This window comes from Acomys minous, assembly GCF_964271855.1.
Source record: "Acomys minous genome assembly, chromosome: 9".
Taxonomy (NCBI): Eukaryota; Metazoa; Chordata; class Mammalia; order Rodentia; family Muridae; genus Acomys; species Acomys minous.
The window spans coordinates 101,303,920-101,317,744 of NC_140490.1; positions in this window are offsets into that span (position 1 = coordinate 101,303,920).

Below are 13,825 nucleotides of genomic sequence, written 5' to 3' on the forward strand. Positions count from 1 at the left end.
TAATAATAAATGAAATTTTAAATATTACTATTTTCCTGCTTGTGAAAAATACATTCTTTTCTCATACAGTATATCTGGATCATAGTTTCCTCCTGTCCACTTGTTCCAGTTCCTTCCCACCGCCCTTCTCCTCTGGATCTACTCCCTCCTGTCTCTCATTAGAAAAGAAGAAGTCTTCATGAGACAGCAACCCGCATCACATTTAACTTACAATTCCTATCTTAGATCCACAAATGGTGAATGTCAGACCCTGTAAAAAGGACAGAGTCACTAAATCTGTGGTTCATTTTCTATTCAAATTTTTCTCCCTCTCAGAATCCACATCTCACATGATACTGACTGTGGTGCAAGCATGAGCCGGTGCTCAGAATCACAGATGTACCAGTTTCCTTTAGGAGTGGCATCTGATGAATCTAGTGAATCGCAAAAAATCCATAGGAAAATGGTAGACTTACCGGGATATCTTAAAGGTAATGTCGGTAAACAACAAGGCAAGGTTTCATATAGAAAATTAAAAAATAAAGCCTTCTTCCATCTCTCTAGTTTGAACTTTATTTCTTGAAGTTCACATGCATTATGAAAATGTATCATCTAATAGCTGAGAGGATTCTTAATGATGTCATCCTTATAATGACCACAACTTCCTCAGCAGGAGGTTGTAAAAAATCTGCGTTCAGATGCTACAAGTTAGACAACCAAACACACTGAGATAACTAACACTGAAGAAAGCCTGCAGCCATACACAATCTATTTCTAGAGATTAGCTTTCTACAATCCATAATATGTGCATCTGTAGATGAACTATGTGAATAGATGTCATATGTCTTTCAACTTTGTACCCAAATTACACAGTTTATCATCCGCCAAAGAGAGGATTGCATAAAGAATTAGTGGTTCTGTAGAAAGAGGCCTGACAACACAATAGCTCACCCTTGCCTTTTATTTGATTGATTGATTTATCTTGGGGGACAGGGCTTGAGACAGGGTTTCTCTGGGTAGCCTTGACTGTCTTGGACTCACTTTGTAGACAAGACTGGCCTAGATGCACAGAGATCTGCCTGTCTCTGCCTCCAAGAGTCCTAGGATAGCTAGAGAGTGCCACCACGCTCGACTTCCTTTTATGGTTTAAAATCAGTCAACTTGTCTATACTTCTTGATGAAAATAAAAATGGCAGATACTTAAATTAACCCTCGATATTAACATTAATGAGCTCAATCTGTGGAAATGAGTCCGCCGTTTTGCTTATCACCCCTTTTCTACAATAGCGCTCTCTCTGGAACATATAATGGGACCTAACAGAGTCTACCACTCCTTTCTACCATTTTTTTTAATGTAAAAACTGTCTTTGTAGTAGATGGCTTGGCTTAGGAAAGATGCGCTGGTATGAGAAAAGAGATGTCTCCTCAAGGAGTTAAGATATCCACAGTATGTGCTATTGGGGTTAGAGTCAGGTGTATGTTAGTCACCATAGCGAGCTCACAGCTCCAACAGGGTGCTGCCCAGGTCTATAAGATACAGATCTGACAAGGTGTTTTACAAAGGAAAGCCCAGGATCCCTTCAAAATCATGTGAGGTGATCTGTCTGTACATAGTAACACACACAGCGACAGCATAACAGAAAGTGCAACCAGCCAACCAACAAACAAAAACAAAATAAAATAAAATAAATGGCCTATTATAATAATGAGAATTCAGAGGCTCCATGTTCTCAGAAGTAATACATTTCTTGCTTATGATGTGCACTGAAAGAGTTAATCCAAAGGACAAGGTTTTCCTGAAATCCTACGTGTCAGTAAAACTAAGATCAAATATACTCTCATTTCTACTCTTCGTTTGTACTCAAGGGTTGCAAAAGTTTAATCTCCGGATGAAAGAGAATAGATAAGTATTTTCGCAGCATAAAAATAAACTGCCTATTAAGCAGAACTCTTAAGTGGTATAAAGTTTCTATGAACTAGTATATATGTTACATTTGACTCAAAGAATATCCTTTCTTTTTCCCCCAATCTGGTTTTCAACCTGCTGTTCCAAGACCATAAACTCTCAGGGGGAAGCTCTCTGTAATTTGATATGGAATTTGATGATTTAGAGGCCCATGGCAGGAAGGATGGAGAGGAGGGTTTGGTCAAATCCACAGCCCCTACGGAGAAAAGGAAGCTCATTATCTGCCTCTTGCACGGGGTTCATTTCCCAAAGCCAGCAACGACGAGCCTTAAGTTTTGTGAATTCGATTCGCACTCTTTGGGTGAGGTATTCTAAACACCTTCCAGAAATTGCAAAATGCCAGAGATTGTTTGTGAAATGCCAACGGGTAACGAAAGAGGAGAGTTGAGGGTGTCCAAAAGGCTGGAGGAAGACAATTAGTGGGAAACCAAAAGCTAGATGAGTCTAGTTTTTCACAAGACAACCCTTCAAGCTTTCCCAGGAAATAAAAAGCTTCTAGAGAGGAGAAACAATAGACCGGAACAGCAGGAGCCTGTGGGAAGGGAGCCAAAGAGCAAGAGTCACTAACAGAGACTGGTAATTTGGAATGAATCGCTGTTTTGTGTTGGGAAGCACCAGGACACAGCTGGTGTACTGGCTAACCTGAGGATTTGTAGTAACTGCATTGAAATGGTAATGAAGTTTTTATTTTATGATTGCAGATGTTTGTGGATTATTGTTATTAAGCTTATTAGTTTAACAGTACAAATATGAGATTTTTATTTACTTGGCCTCTTATTTATGGGAGCTTTGTTAAAGTCTTTGTAACCCAAGTCAGAGGAACAGCCGCGCAATAGCCAAAATGTGCTAAAGCATCAAACAGTTGCCATTGAGCACGCATGTGCGTGCACCTGTAGGCCCTTTTTACGTAGGCGAGTTTGAAAGTACCACTGATTGTTGTTGGGATTTACGCAGTATGGGCAACTGATTTGATCGATAGTCAAGTACGCACAGAGCGCCTAATACCACTTGCTGTGTGTTGCATTGCCTGGCCAGTTCTGCCATTTATGAGTTTTGGAAGCATTAGTCAGCTGACCTCCTTATGCCTCAGTTTCTCTCTCTCTGTGAAAGCGACTATTTTTTTTTTAAATCCCTATTCATTTCATACCATTACCATGAAGAGTAAATCGCATAACCTGAATAGAGCTGTTGGTAATTAATATTAGCTGCTACCCAGAAGGGTCTTTTGATGTGAAAGAAAGCTTACGTGATTTTTATTCAGAAAGGTTTGAGTCAAAGAAATCCCCTTTGTTCAGTCCATCACCTTGCAGAGCATTCCGTTTGATCAAGTGATCCAAAGAACGTACACTTATGCATTTCATGTTTCAAGCAAGGAAGGCAACAGTAATCAGTTTCTTTAACGTTCCATATCTTATGATCTCTTTTTAATGATTCAGAAACTGTTAAAGAAGCGGTTCTCAACCTCATGTTGTGGTGACCCCCCCCCCAATCATAAAATTATTTTCATTGATCCTCATTGATGGTATTTTGATCCTGGGATGAATCGTTATATACCTCTGGAGATAAAGGGTGACCAGAGGGGTCGCGACCCACAGATTGAGAACCCATGTGTTGACATCTCATAAAATGTATCAAGGTATTGATGTCCGGTGAATGACAAGCACTGCCCTGGGGTGGGGGAGGGGATGGATCCTTAATGGCCTTAAGGGCTTGTGGTGTCCTTCCTTGTAGGCCGTAGAGACAGAGCAAATACATGGGAAGAGGCAGGAGCCCTTCCCCAGGGAACCATGTCGCTAACTTTCCTTAACCATTTCCTTGCCTTAGAAAAATGAACCCCTTCCCCCAAAATATCCTATATTATATATATAGTCATATATATAGTCATATATAGAGAGTCATAATCATTCCCAACTTGAACATGGAAACAATTACCAGCTGACTCATTACACAAAGCCTCTCCCATATTGGCTGCTTAGTAGCTCCTATCATTTTGGTGACGCAGATGATTAAGAAGCCATGTGGAGCACTGATGAAGAATCCTGCGACTCTCTGTCAAATCTGTTCAGAGTCTAGCCATCAACTTAGAAGTTGAAAACCAACAGAAAGAAATAAGTGGATGGACGCTCCGTAGCTTTCTAACACAATAGTAACTTAACATAGACTTATGAATAGAAGTAACAGACAGTCATTTATAAGATCTCATTGTTGGGTTAGGAGACGGCTCAGTGGAGAAGAGCTTCTAGTGCAGTCATGAAGATAGGAGTTCAAGACCCCAGAAGCCACATAAAAAGCCAGGCAGAGTGGCCTGTGCCTGAGTCATGGTGCCAAGGAGGCTGAGACAGGAGGATCGGTGAGGGCTGCTATCCAGTCTAGCTGACTTATAATGATCCAGGTTTAGTCAGAGACTGTGCCTCAAAAATAAGCAGATAGGCCCTGAGGAAGACACTTGATATCGATCCCTGGGCTACACACACACATGCATGAACATGTATGCATTCACACCTACACACACACAAATAGACATACAACACATGTGCTCATCCTAAATCCATTTTAAGTAGTATGTTAATTAATAGTATGGGTCACATGCTTACTCCAGTGTGCTGATACCTTATTTCAATTAGCTTAAAGACTTTGGAAGCTGTAAGAAAACACAGTACATTATAAAGCGTGACTTTCAGGAGAGGGGATCATCAAGAATTGAGAAGCAGTTTAGCTCCCATGTACCTGCATCTTTCTGATGAACAGTTCCTACCAGAGAATTGCATTCCATCTTAAACTAGTATGCACCAGTAACTGTAGGCTGTCATTAAGAAGGCTTTCTCAAAAAACAAACAAACAAACAAACAAACAAAAACACAAACAAACAAAACACCAGACAGGGTATTCAGAACTTATGCTTTATATTTCTATCATCTTAACTTAATTATTTAGGATTTTAAACACTTCTAAATTCAAACATGATGCACTTAAGATAAGCTCGGCTCTCTAGTGAAGATTTTTCCACAGTGAAATTTATAGTTGTGAGCCTGATGCAAACCCAGAGCTGCCAAGGACCACCACATGGAGAAAGACTGTGAAAATGAAGCCAGAGCAGAGCAAAGCTGAGCCAAGAGATGGAAAGAGACAAACAGTGGTGACATCATCGGAGACCTCTGGACTCAACAAAGCCTGGGCTTTATGGCTTTATGAGCCAGTGATTCCCTTATGCTGGTCTGAGTTGCAGTCTTCTATCACTTCAAAGCCCAGAGGGCCTGGAAAGATAGATCAGCGATAAAGCACATGTTTCATGTATCGGAGGCCCTAGCACTGTGGGTGTGTGTGTGTGTGTGTGTGTGTGTGTGTGTGTGTGTGTGTGTGTGTGTGTGTGTGTGTCTGTCTGTCTGTCTGTCTGTCTGTCTGTGTCTGTGTGTGTGTCTGTGTGTACGTGTGTGTCTGTGTGTACGTGTGTGTCTGTGTATCTGTCTCTGTGTGTGTGTATGTGTGTGTGTGTGTGTGTGTGTGTGTGCGTGCGCACGCGTGTGAAAGAGAGACAGAGACAGAGACAGAAGAGACAAGCAGACACACAGAGACAGACAGACAACATGTAATACAAGGACTGTGATCAGAAACTTCAGCAGAGAACACTTCACACTGCCTGCCTCTTGAAGACTCACAATACACAGTGGCTCACTTGGAGACCCAAAGTGTGTGTGTGCTGGGGAAGGGAGGGACAAATCACTATCAAGAAACCTATTTGTCTTTACTGAGTGTCTTGACTGTAGGGTCATGAAGACAGGACCTTATTTTACCCAACAGTTAGGAACATCCATTTCCCTGAGCATGCTTGACGATAGGATGCTCTTGGGGGCACGGGAGAAAAAGTGTGGTCCACAAATGTGTGGAGTCTGTCTGCTTGACCTCAGCAGAGCTCCAAAGGTAAGGAGCCATTGAGTGAAGCCATCAGATGAAGCAAACTTTGGGAGCAGGGGTCCTCCAGCCTCTGGCTCCCACTCTCCACAGCACAAGGACAGGGAGCTTGGAGATCACCCAGTAATGTTCATGAAAATGACTGAGTGTTCCCTGTAGCCTGAGTCTTTCCACCAACATTTCAATGCTGTTTCCTGAGTTCTTCCTCTGTTTGTTTGTGCTACTTTAACAAAATACCCTCAACTGGATTATTTATGGACGATGTAAATATTTTAAACAGTTCAGGAGGCTAGAAAAGTCCAAGCTCTAGGCATTCATTGGTACAGTATCTGGTTGGGGGCTGGTCTTTCCTGAACTGAGGCCTTGAACTTGCGTGTTTTGAAGAAGAATGCTATGCAAGCCGAAGGGCTGCAGGAAAAGAGCCTACACATTCCCTCTAGGCTTCCTATTATTCATCACCAAGTCTCTCTCTCTCTCTCTCTCTCTCTCTCTCTCTCTCTCTCTCTCTCTCTCTCTCTCTCTTCCCCACCCCTCTGGTTTTTTGATACAGGACTTCCCTGTGTAGCCATAGCTGCCCTGGAGCTGATCCTGTAGACAGGCTGGCCTTGAACTTACAGAGATCTGTCTGCCTCTGCCTCCCAAGTGCTGGGATCAAAGGTGTGCACCAACACTGCTCCTCTTAACTCCTATTATTGCATCAGAGAATAAGATTCAATAAGAAGGGACAGGAGAGCCAGGCGTGGCGGCGCACGCCTTTAATCCCAGCACTCAGGAGGCAGAGGCGGGCGGATCGCTGTGAGTTCAAGGCCAACCTGGTCTACAAAGTGAGTCCAGGACAGCCAAGGCTAACACAGAGAGACCCTGTCTCGAAAAACCAAAAAAAAAAAAGAAGGGACAGGAACATTTAAACTATAACAATTTTTCTCACTGTCTCCACCCACTGGGCTATTAAGACACACTACAGTCATACAGTCTTTGGAGCTTCTCGCAGCATGGCTGGGAATCTTACTTTGGGCCCCAAATCGTATTACTCAACCCTACACTAGCAATACCTAGCTTCTGCGGGGAGTCTTAGCCCCCTCCCACCCTTCCCGGGATCTTCTCCCTAACCAAAGCACACATGTTCTTCTGCTTTGCTCAACTCAGTGTATTCATTGCATAAGCGGGATCTTTGGGAGGTGTGCAGTCCCCTCTTGTCATATGGCCAAAGTTAGGAGCCTCCGTATCACGAAAGAACATGCATGTCTGGCCTCTGTTACAAAATTCTGAGTCAGATTGTGAATTTGAGGCTCACCTTAGAGCAGAATGTGAGCTGAGGTCCAGGCCTGCTTCCAAAGGATTTTAATGACAAGCCTCATTAGAGAATAATTGCTTTGGGCTATGTTGTTTGAGTGCAGAATGTGCTCAGGAGTCAAGGCAGAGCTGCTGGGAGCTTCCAATGATTTAAATCCCCAGTTCTCAGTCTCTCTGACCTTCCTCTTCCTCCTCCTTCCTTATTTAGTACATGGAGAATCCAGGAAATAGAGCCATTTGCTGAGTTCCTAGTGCCTAGCAAAAACTAAACTATGTATCTTCCATATCTAGTTTTGGTCTTAAACTTGTTAACTCTGTACGAGAAAAATGGGAAGACTTGTTTTTTTAATAGATTAGAAAGACTGAGGTTCGCAGGAGTTAACGGTTTTCTCAGTAGCTCATTAGGGAGCTAGATTCCAACCGTGATGCATTTGATTCCAAACCCAGGGCTTTTTTGTCACTCTGCTCCATGGTTCCTTCAAGACCAGATGACCCCTAGCTGAATGGGTTAAACATTGGCAAGTGGTGGAAGCACCACACTTGTGCTAAGGAATCTGTCAGTGGCCCAGCTAGTTGACTGGATATAAACAAGAGCAGGAAATATGGCAGATTTCTACTTCATTTGAAAGAAGCCCAGCGGAACTTTTGGACAGAAATCTTCAAAGCCATGACTACCCTGACAAAAGTATCAAGAATCTTACATGTTTTCATTTACCCATCCCACAACCTCAGAAATTATTTCCAAAAAAAAAAATGACCCTCGAATAAATGAGTGATGTACAGTTTATGTGGTTCTTGGCTTTTCGGAGGAAGGAAGTACGATAATTATTTTTTATTTGTCTCACTCTAAGAGTACGAGCAAGTAGACTAAGTGCTTGTGTAATTTAAACTTGCAAAGGGCTCTTCCTGAGTTCCTCACTCAGTCATTTGGCCTTTCATTAGAAAGTATACTCATGTGAAGTATTTTAACCCGCTGATTGGAAAGGCACAATAAATATAAATAAATGTGTCCCTTCTTCAGTGAGAGGGAAACAGAAATATAACTCAAAAGAGTATTCCCACTCGAGAACTTTTATGTAGCTTGTTCTTTGGGGTGCCTAATAAAAACTGGCTTCTCGACTGACTGTGAGAAATAGAAAGGATAGCTAGTGTGAGCATTGGAACTGAGAGTCACAGGTAGGTCCTGCGTTCCACTTGTACCTCCTGTGGTGGGAACATTCTGTTTTCTAGTGTGAGATGTAGAGGCAACACAGAGATTCTATGGAAGGATAAAGTTACTTCAGATGCACCAGCTTAGTACCAAAGCCTGTGAGATATGAGTGTACCAGGATGGATCGATGGATCATCGATGTGGTCCAAATTTGCCATGTCTCACATAACCTAGAGATGCTTTCACTCTTTTTTTTTCTTCCCCATTTCTCTTCATTCCCCTTCCCTTTTACTTTTTTTTTCCTCTCTCTCTCTCTCTCTCTCTCTCTCTCTCTCTCTCTCTCTCTCTCTCTCTTCTTTTCTTCTTTTTCTTTCTACTAGGGTTTCCTTAGTCCCTGCATGTTTAACCTAAAGTTCCAATAATGGACACTCAGTCACCCTGAATGTAAGAACACTAAAAAGCTACAGACACACCTGTAAGGAGATGGAATCACGAATTACCAAAGCAGACTAAAGGAGGATAGAAAATAAACATAGTAAATTCTTACTCAGCAAGTTTCCATAGTACCTAAAAAATACTGAAATTTTTTCTGAATCTTAAGTTAAACATTAAAATGAAATTGATAAAAACTTGCTGTAATAATTTCATATTTAAGGCTTGATTTTTTTTAAAGTAACATGCATCATGTCCATGATATATTTGATCTTCAGATACTTTATTACTAATTTGTAATATGATACAGAAATATATTGTTTTCAGGATTGCCCAGATGGTCTAGTCAATAAAGTGTTTACCACAGAGGTATACAAACTTGAACTCAGATCCTCTCTTTGCACCCACATAAAAAGCCAGGGACCTACCACATGTCTAATCCCAGTGCTGGGAAGGTATAGCGAGGAGGATTACAGCTTGCTATCGCTAGCCAGCAAGTATACCGAATCAATGAGCTCAGCAAGAGATGCTGTTTCAAAACATTGGCTGGAGGAGGCTGGAGAGATGGCTCATCAGTTAAGCAGACTGGCTGCTCTTCTAGAGGACCTGGGTTCAATTCCCAGTACCCACATGCTCACAATTGTATGTAACTCCAATTCTGGGGAATCTGACACCCTCAAATTAAATTAAACAAATTATTTTTCAATTAGAGATAATTGGAGACATGATTAAGGACAAGTCTAGATGTTGACTTGTAGCCTCCGCACGTATCTGTGTGCATGGATATGTGCACATACGTACATACACACAAGCATATATATATATACAAAAAATTGTCAAATGTTACATAATTTGTATTATATAATTCACAAATATTAGATAATCTAAATACTTGGTTGATTAGTCTTATTGTTATCTTACTCTTCAAGTACTTTTCACTTTTCACTATGCTCCTGTTATGTCTACAGATGATTTTTCCCACAGCCATGTATTTAATATTCATTTAGCAATCCACAGTCTTCCAGGTACTATGTCTGCAATGAAAATAATAAATCAAATCCCAATCACTGTAAAAGTTAACTACTCACACAATATAACCTGAACTTTTATCAAAGGGTAGGCTGTTGGTTTTGTTGTTGTTGTTGTTGTTTTCAGAAAGATGTGCTATGTAACAAAATTGGCTAAAAATACAAGTATCCTAGTTAATAGGGCATAACAGCTCTGAAGATCTGGGTGGAATGTGGCTCAATTCAAATTCAGCTCTACCTCCTTTTGGATCCGCGAAGCATCTAATAAAATGAGATTGATAAACCGCATATTCACAGGCATTTTGTAAAAATTACATGGCATATGTGTAGGGAGAACCTGGGATGTAATATGGTTCCACATGAGGCAGCTCTTGAGACTCCTACTGTTGTTCTGGAGTGCGCCTCTGTCCTCGTGATCAGGGTGTGCAGGCCCAGAACAGGAAGCGAGTAATCCTTGCTCTTGCTGGTCCCAAGATGAGAGTTTTGGGATTAGGACACATCTTGACCTCACTCTTGCTCCAGGCCAGTTCCCAGGTCCCTCAGCTCGCTTGCCCTACATCCCACCACTGCTCTTTGTGTCTGCTTTTATCTTGCAAATCAGACAATTGAGTTGAAGGAAGGACAGAGTGGAGGAAGAGGGAAGGTGGGGGAAGGAGTGAAGGGGGGGGAGGGAGGGAAGGAGAAGGGCTAAGGAGTGAAGTAGAATAAAGAAAAGAAAAATCCCTGGTGCTCTCAAAATGATGAGCTTGAGGATATTTGTATGTTTCTGATTGTCCTTGTGTCTCATATATCCTGAACGCCCTTGTGTTAAAGTCTTTCAAAATTATAAGAGCCACCACTCTTGCTTTTAGAATACTTAGTACCAATCTTCAAAGTACTGTAATGCTTTCCACACTCACCTGGTCACTGCTGGACCCTCAAGTGAAAGGTTCTGTGCTTGTAAACATTGGGGTTTCAGAAGATGTGCATGTCGGAATGTTAGATTTGAAATTATTTAGTGTCCCACTGTCAGTGTTACTGGTGTGTGTGTGTGTGTGTGTGTGTGTGTGTGTTGGGGATGTGTGGTTCTTTCTTCCCTTGGGGTCACAGGCCCAATAGGACAAAGGGAGCGGAAATAACAAACAGGGTTCCTATAGCCATGAGTATGACCAGGAGTCAGCTTAAGAGAGACAGCTCATCGTATTGTTTCAGAGATAAGGTCCACAATGGTTCTTAGGGTTACAGGCAGGAAGGACTGGCTGGTCTTAACCCAGTACCTAATTATATGGACAGAGGGAAAGAGCAGGACTCCAGTGCTGAGTCATGCAGTGCTTGCAATGGGCTCTGTGCAGGGTCATCCTCCAAGCTAGGTCAGGCATCTGTGCTTAGAGATGCTCTCGCGGTCAGGTCAGGCAGAGAAGAGGAAGCCCCACTGAGAAAGGGAGTCGTCCATTTTGCAGCAAGCTCAGAGAGAGCTATCAGGGCTTGTGGACTGCAACCTTAGTAGCAGGGTCTCCAACAGGCATGGGGATACTGCCGTGTGCATGCACACCACTGTGCCTATGTTGAGGTCAGAGGACAACACTATTCTAGGAACTGAACTCCTGTTGGCAGGCTTGGTGGCAAGTGTCTTTTCCCACCGAGCCGGCTCATCAGTTCTAGGACTATCAGCATGGATTAAGTGGCCATTAACAAAGATGTTGATATAGCAAAGAGACAGTAATTGAAAACAGACTCACTCTTAAGGACACACTCTGCTACCAGTTATTGCTTAGAACTCACAGGAAGTGTTCCATATAAAATGGCTCACTGGACTGTTTTCATTTAAAGACTCATAATCAATTACAAGTTCTGGTTTCCTACATTTCAGTGGAGATTTCCCACAATTTCTAAATAACATAAACAACAACTCCCTTCTCCTCTACTCAGTCTCTGAAGAGGCGGCTTAGAAAGTGCACATTACTTCCAAGCATGAAGGGATCCCTTCAAAGTAGAATTACAGAATTGTCTGTCCTATTTAAAGCAAACCATGGCCTTAGAGCAGTGGTTCTCAACCTGGGTTCATGACCCCTTGGAGGGGGTTTACAATGACCCTTTCACAGGGATCTTGTATCAGACACTTACGTTCTGACTCATAACAGTAGCAAAGTTTCAGTTAGGAAGTAAAAAACGAAAATAATTTTGTGGCAGGGGCTGGGGGTGGGGAGGGAGGGGGTCACTGCAACATGAGGTACTAGGTTAAAGGGTCACAGCATTAGGAAGGTTGAGAACCACTGCTTTAGAGCTTTTAGAAGGAGGACTGTTTGGTAATTACCTGAGGAAGACTAATATCTGGTAATACTTCCATTACTGCTTGCATTATAGAATTCATTGCTGTGTATGTGCTTGGTCACGTGTCCTTCCTTTCTTTTTCTTTTTTTAAAATTACATTATTTATTCACTTTACATCCCAGTCCTAGCCTCTACCCTCTTCTCTCAGCCTCTCCCTTCCTCCTACCTTCTCCTCAGAAAAAAGGGAACCCCACACATCCACCCCCAGATCATCAAGGACAAGAGTTTGTCCTCTTTCTCTACGGCCTGGAAAGGCAATCCTGTCAAGGGGAAGTGATCAAAAAGCAGGCAACAGAGTCCATATTAGAAACAGGCCCCCTCCCTTTACCAGGGGACCCACATGAAACCTGAGCAGCCCATTGGCTACATCTATGTAGAGGACCTAGATCCAGCGCCATTTATGGTCCTTGGTTGGTGTTTCATACTCCATAGACCCCTGTGGGCCCTGGATAGTTGGCTCTGTTGGTCTTCCTGTGGAGCTCTTGTTACATCTAGGTCCTTTTATCCTTCCCTTCACTTTTCCACTAGACTCCCTATGCTTCACCCAGTGTTTGACTGACAGTCCCAACATCTGTTTCCAACCTCTGCTGGGTAGAGGCTCTCAGAGCACAACTCTGTTAAGCTCCTGTCTGCAAGCATAGCAGATTATCATTAATAGTGTCAGGGGTTGGCTCTCTCCCATGGGGTGGGTCTTGGGTTGGGCCAGGCATTGGTTGGACATTCCCTCAATCTCTGCTCTATATGTTCTATCTTTATCCCTGCACATCTTGTAGGCGGGGTAAGTTTTGGATCAAAGTTTTTGTGGGTGGGTCGGTGCTCTCCTCCTTCCACTAGGAGCCTTGTCTAGCTAGAGGGTGTCCTCTTCAGTCCCCATGGCCCCTGCCGCTATGGTCTCAGCAAGAGTGCCTGCCGTTCCTATGCTCCCAGAGGCTTATTCTGACTCAGGTCTCCAGCTTGTCACAGAGATGCCTCCACCCACAGTTTCTCTTTTCTCTGCAAGGAAGCCATCTTTCCTCCTGCCCCTGCTCTCTCCAGGTCTGAGCTCCACCTTTATGTTCTTTATTTTTCACTACAATGTTCATGCTTGATAGAACAAAAATTTACCAATGATAAAATTGATCAAATGGGATTGTTTTTCAGATGAACCCTAACATTTTCATATTCTGTGAATAAGCACTTAGTAATAAATCTTTAAGATTACATGAGAACCTATTTCCAAACAATGGGATTTCTTTTTTCATTACATGTGACTGATAGTCCTAGCCAGAGCAACCACATGCCATTACTTATTCATTTGTGCAAGGTTTACATTTTATAGATGTCCATGGACTTTTTAATGCTTAAGTAAACTTCTTAAAAGATATATTACACATAAAAACATAAAAGAAATCTTTTCTCTTTTTTTGACCTGGTATTACTCCAACCCACACTTCCCTCATTTAAAAAAAAATAGTTTAAATTAAAACTGTCATAGGAAATAGCTGGGATTAGACAGAGAGAGCTTAAAATAATTTTTAAAAGCAGTTATTCTGGCAGCTGGTGACTGCTTATTTGACATAAAAGTGGCCAGACTCACTGTATGCATGTCTCTCTTTACCACAGAAAAGTATAACAACTATTAGTGTGTGCTTTATAGGTAAGCTCTGGGAAGCTTTGACGGTTTGCAGCATCTTTATTTTTTAAGTAAATAATGTTTCAAAATATCCCTGAAAGGGATATACAAGTCATATGCCTCTATTTTAAAAAGCTGCAGAAAAA